At 47.0% G+C, this 6,355-nt stretch overlaps 1 pseudogene; it reads right to left on the bottom strand.

Moving 5' to 3' along the window:
* Positions 1 to 3,946: 3,946 nt before the first annotated feature.
* Positions 3,947 to 6,123, bottom strand: LOC144591817 (neuropeptides capa receptor-like; annotated as a pseudogene).
* Positions 6,124 to 6,355: the final 232 nt, after the last annotated feature.

Genomic DNA, 6,355 nt, shown 5'->3' with positions numbered 1-6,355 from the left:
GGTAAGACAGACCGGGTAGATACCCATCGAACTTTGCCACTTCGTTTTCTGGCAGCAGGTCCCGATCTCACGTAGCTTGTATGGCTCTCTGATGGTGATCCTGGGAAAGTTCTCAAGCTTGGTAAAGAGGGCATGCTCAGGTGGACCATAAGTTTCTTGAAGCCTCTGCCAAACCATCGTCAAACCTGCTGATGGACGTCTGATGTTGACAGCCTTAATTCTTGTTTCCTGCTCTGAGGATTCCTTTCATATCATATCATATATATACAGCCGGAAACAGGCCTTTTCGGCCCTCCAAGTCCGCCCCGTACATTAACATTATCCTACACCCGCTAGGGACATTTTTATTTATTTTTAACATTTACCCAGCCAATTAACCTACATACCTGTACGTCTTTGGAGTGTGGGAGGAAACCGAAGATCTCGGAGAAAACCCACGCAGGTCACGGGGAGAACGTACAAACTCCTTACAGTTCAGCACCCGTAGTCAGGATCGAACCTGAGTCTCCGGCGCTGCATTCGCTGTAAAGCAGCAACTCTACCGCTGCGCTACCGTGCCGCCATTTCCTAGCCATTTTATCAAAAGATCTAGCTCTTCTCCGGGTGAAAGGACCAGGCCTACTCTGGCGCTTTGGAAGGAGGATTTCCAAGCCCCGTAATTATCGGGCTTGTAATTAAAGGCCGTCAATCTCGTTTTTGCAAGCTGGCTGCGGGCGAGGTAACTGGCGAGGCCTTTAGTGGTGGGATTGAAATCGTTGATGGTTCGAGTAGAGTCGATAAAGTCACTGAGCAGAAAGGTTGAAGTTTGCTTTCTATCCTTCAATTTAGGCTACATGTTTCCTTGGTCATTACTGGGACTGTGATGCCTAAGAAATGATTTGGCCAGAATAGACTTGGTCTGGTGGGCGGGCGGCAATGAACCAAATAGTATGCTTTCACTCTCGATATCATGATTGGTGACGTGTCGGCTTGACTTTATGCTGGCTTGCTCTATGATGTAGTCCAGGGTACGCTCGTGTTGGTTTTGAGAGTGAACAGGGCTTGGCGATCTATTACGTGACCCTTGTTCTGCCAATAAACCCATTTCGATGGTGTCGGCCTCTGCAATGGCTGCTTTCATCTCTTTCTCTTGTTGCTAAGGTTGCCTGAAGCAGAGCAGCCTCGACCTGAATGCTCGCTATCTCTCTCTGATCGAATGCTGCTTTGGTTTCGGCTGCATTTGTTTTAGCCAGAGCTCTAAGGGAGGCCCTGCTGGAACTGGAACTGGCTAAAGAGCGGTAAGAACGAACACTGAGAGACTTGACTTAATTCTGTGAAACGTTGCCTTGGTTGCCTGTTGCCATGGCTTTGAGGTGTCGACGGGCATTGTAACGATGTGAGCCACCTTTAACACAGCTTGTCGTGTTGCTGTCTTTTCACTATAATGGACTCACCGAATGTTCCTATCCAGCTATCCAACAAGCTAAACAATTGATCCAATAAAGACCAGTAGAGACGAGCTGTTGTTTGATGCTTTACTGTATTCAAATGTGAAACTGTAACGTTTAGGCACAAAAATAAATAACAGGGTTTAGTCACGTTATACGTTTAGTATAGGAACATATAAAGATGATGTCAATAAATATAATTACTTAGACATTGCGTTTAACAAATTCTGTGATAAAAGGATGGCAGCAGATTAAACACATGTGAATTACACTGTCTACACCATGAGGTTACCCCTTTTTGAGCTGCCCTTCCTTGTTTATGACAACTTCCTTTCTATCAGGGAATGAAACTTAAAGCTGCTGTACCAGAACTTCCAGCAGGGAACAATAATGTATTTAAACAAAATACAGTCCAGTACAGTTTACGTTCCTTAACCCATGTCAAAACAGTTGTCCCTTTGCCGACCCTGTTGAAATTCACATAATTCCATTCGCAGATATCACTCTGACACTTAATTTATGCTTCGTACAAAGTTTCCATTCGCACACAGAAAGTCTACGCTGAAGATAGACACAAATAATGCAACCCACTCTTTCGACACCAATCGTGTTATTCAGGATACATGGGCATCATGATGACCATGCGTAAACTGGGTAGAAAAAAACCCCTGCAGATGCTGGTTTAAATCGAAGATAGACACAAAATGCCTGAGTAACTCACCGGGTCGGGCAGCATCTCGGGAGAGAAGGTATCGGTGACGTTTCGGGTCGAGACCCTTCTTCAGACTGATGTCAGGAGAGGGGCGGGACAAAAATAGGATGTAGTCGGAGACAGGAAGGCCTGTGGAAGAACTGGCAAGGCGGAGGGGATAAGGAGGGGAGGCGGGGACTACCTGAAGTTAGAGAAGTCGATGTTCCAGGCGTACACTGGCCCTATCCCCGAACTCGACCTCCGCTACATTGACGACTGCACTGTTGCTACTTCTTGTACCCTTGCAGAACTCACTGACTTCATCAATTTCACGACTAATCTCACCATCTCCGACATCTCCCTACCGTTTTTGGATCTCACCATCTCCATCACAGGAGACAGACTAGTGACCAACACAACTACAAACCCACTGACTCCCATAGCTGTCTTGACTACATTTCTTCCCACCCTATTTCCTGTAACAAACTCTATCCCCTCCTCCCAATTCCTCCGTCTACGCCGCATCTGCGCCCAGGGTGCGGTGTTCCATACTAGGGCATCGGAGATGTCCTCATTCTTTAGGGAACGGGGTTTCCCCTCTTCCATTATAGATGAAGCTCTCACTAGAGTCTCCTCAATATCCCGCAGCCATCCCCATTCGTGACAAGGATAGCGGCCGGCTTGTCCTCACCTTCCACCCCATCGGCCGTCGCATACAACAAATTATCCTCCAACATTTCTGCCACCTCCAACGGGATCCCACTACTGGCCACATCTTCCCATTTCCGCAGAGACCGTTCCCTCCGAATGTCCCTGGTCCACCCGTCCCTTCCCACCCAGGCCACCCCCTCCCCAGGTACTTTCCCCTGCAACTGCAGTAGATGCAACACCTGTCCCTTTACCCCGCCCCTCGACTCCATCCAAGGACACAAACAGCCCTTCCAGGTGAAGCAGAGGTTCACCTGCACCTCCTCCAACCTCATCTATAGTATCCGTTGTTCCAGATGTCAACTTCTCTACATCGGCGAAACCAAGCGCAGGCTTGGCGAAAGTTTCGCTTTACCCCCTCGCTCAGTTCGACTTAATCAACCCGATCTCCCGGTGGCTCAGCAATTCAACTCTCCCTCCCATTCCCAATCTGACCTTTCTGTCCTGGGCCTCCTCCATTGTCAAAGTGAGGCCCAACGCAGATTGGAGGAACAGCACCTCATATTTCGCTTGGGCAGTTTACACCCCAGCGGTATGAACATAGACTTCTCTAACTTCAGGTAGTCCCTGCTTCCCCTCCCCAGTTCTCCCAATAGTCTTACTGTGTCCGACTACATCCTATCTTTGTCCCGCCCCCTCCCCCTGACATCAGTATGAAGGTCTCGACTGGAAACGTCACCCATTCCTTCTCTCCGGAGATGCTACCTGCCCCGCCGAGTCACTCCAGCATTTTATGTCTATCTCTGGTATCATTGATAGCTACAATAACATAGAATAAAAAAATCTGGAAATAGTCCTCAGCGAGAAACAGAAAGTGGGTTAATATTCCAGCCCTAAATCCTTTCATCTTAATCTGAACCTGAAGAACGAAAGCCCGCTCTGTGTAGCTGAATAAAAGCTGGTGTGTGGGTTTCCAGCAGTTCCAGTGTGCTTTAATGTGCTCAGCTGTGAACGATAGCAATGTCAAGTTTGCGCCACCTGGTGGTCACCGAGGCTATGAAAGGTCGGTATGAATGCCCCCGTTAGCAACACAGAACGATATTGATGTAATTTTAGATGGAAGTTCGCGTCTGATTTTCACTTATGCTTCGGAACCACAGCCAGAGAAATACCGCCCCATCGTATCGTTATCTCAGGGCGAGAGTGAGGACGTTTCCGTCCAAGGTTGCCTCATTCTGAGTATCAAATAGAAAGAAGAGACTTTCCACATGCATGCAGTCACGCAGCTCGCAGTGTCGATTGAGTATCGGTTGTGTGGCGAGGGCTGGTTTGGGCGGACGGAAGGCGGAACAAAGCGTCCGTATCTTATATTCCCCATGAAAATATACCAGGACACACAGGGTTTTCCTGCTGTTGACTTACCGAAATGGAAGTGGTGTACATAAAATAACAGAGGCGATGGTGTTTGGCGGGTTGGGGCGAGGAGGGGGTATGCAGATGAGTGCAAATGAGCGAAGGGTGTGAGTGAAATCTAGATGTGGAAACGTCAACGTTTTTCACATTCTTTGCTCTATGTTGTGAACAGGCAAAAGGAACTTTACGAGGCACCGTCATCTCCTCCCAGTATTTCGTGCTGCTCACAGCGCATGAGCACGCATTTGTACAGCAGCTCGACAATCGTAATTCCTCGCAATATGAAACACCCTCCTCTGAAGTTAGTTTGAGAGGAAAACTCAAGGGTCAATGGTTTTTAATTGTCACATGTACCGACAATGAAACGATAAATGTGCCGGACGGAACTGCAAATGCTGGTTGAAATCGAAGATAGACACAAAGTGCTGGAGTAACTCAGCGGGACAGACAGCGTCTCTGGAGAGAAGGAATGGTGACGCTTCGGATCGAGACCCTTCAGACTGATAAAAAACCATAAATTTCTGACTTGCAGCAGCATTACTGCTCGTTTACGCAAAATTAAATATTTGTTTGATCATTTGTTATCAAGAAGAAATATTTGTTTGATCATTTGTTCAATATTTGTTTGATCATTTGAATATTTGTTTGATCATTTGAATATTTGTTTGATCATTTCTTATAAAGAAGAAATCAATAAATTGCTAACCACACTAACAGTACATTAACTTTCTCAAATGGTCTTCAGTGCAACCAAAGCTACTTCTATGCGTTTAGTCAACGTCACCGCGCAAGTATATGTGTAACTGCAGCAGCTCAACGTTTGAATATGAATCCAATTTCCGTCAAAAGGGAGGGAGTTTTGATTGAACTCAGGTTAAGAAGAAGACTTATGGGACCAAGTGTACAGAATACAGACCCAACATTGGCGGTAGCGCTACAAAACACCCGAGGGAAAGAAAAACAGTGAACAATTGTCAGGTCGTCGTCAGAGTGCAGGTGAGAAAATTACGAGTTATCGAATTGTCAGGCTGCGCGGGCATTGTCGTTATTTAACGCATCGCGCAAGTACGGTGAAGGGACGTGCCACCGCTTTCCTCACTTCTTCTCTGAACTTAGTTTGACTCACGGCATAAATGCCGGTATTGGTGCAGCAGCTGAGCAGTTGCAGCATGAATCCAATCTGCTCCACAAAAATGTTGACGTCCGCAGACGGGTAGCCCAGAAACACCACTCGATTACTGATAGCATCCACGACATACAATGACCACAGGGCTATGAAATTGCTGGAAATGACGAGGAGCAAATGACGGATTTCCTTCGGCTCTCCATCTCCAGGTCTCTGGGACTCTGGCCACAGTCCCTATTGTTCTGAACCCGGAGTCTCCTGCGCGCTCTGCTTGCAGCTACGATGTGCCGAACAGTTAAGCAGTTGAGCAACAGGATAATGGCGAATGGGACTACCAGGGTGAATATATAATGGAGAAACTCAATTGCTGCCCAGACCTCTGAGGAATAAATCTTTCGCTCTAAAGCACAAAACCAGGGATGGGTCATCAGCAAATATTGACCAGTCAACATGAAGTACCAGAAAATGTTCTTCATACAGCTCAGCAGAGTAACTGTCCCGAGAACAATCGCCGCCGTTCTTTGGGTGCAATATTTGCCTTTGAGCTTCTGGCAACAAATGGCGACGAAGCGATCGAAGGTGAATGTGACGGTGAACCAGACAGAACAGTCTGTGGCGGCGAAGAGCAGGACGGCGTGGATGTTGCAGATGGGAATCGACTGAACGAAGAGGAAATCCTTCCAATAGAGAGTGGGGATGTGTCTCAGTATCAGGTCGAGGATGACAATCAGCAGATCCGCTGCCGCCATAGCCACAAGGTAGCGGGTTACGCACGTCGATAAACCACACCTTCCTCGGGAGAGAATCGCAATCGTCATCGCGTTTACTGTAGAAAATGCGTAATGAATTGGAAAACATTACATAACGTAAATAACCCTTATGAACAACATGAAATTTGCCGGTCTCTATACTTTGACCAGAGCAAAACAATGGATAGCCATTCCCCTGCAATAAAGAGATGTTGTGGTATATGGTAAATAACCACGTTTGCCCATGAGATTCAGTTGTGCAAGTTTGGGTAAAACAATTTAACTGCTTCTGTTGGATCCC

This window comes from Rhinoraja longicauda, unplaced genomic scaffold (assembly GCF_053455715.1).
Source record: "Rhinoraja longicauda isolate Sanriku21f unplaced genomic scaffold, sRhiLon1.1 Scf002087, whole genome shotgun sequence".
NCBI classification, from domain to species: Eukaryota; Metazoa; Chordata; class Chondrichthyes; order Rajiformes; family Arhynchobatidae; genus Rhinoraja; species Rhinoraja longicauda.
This window is presented reverse-complemented; position numbering and strand designations above follow the sequence as displayed.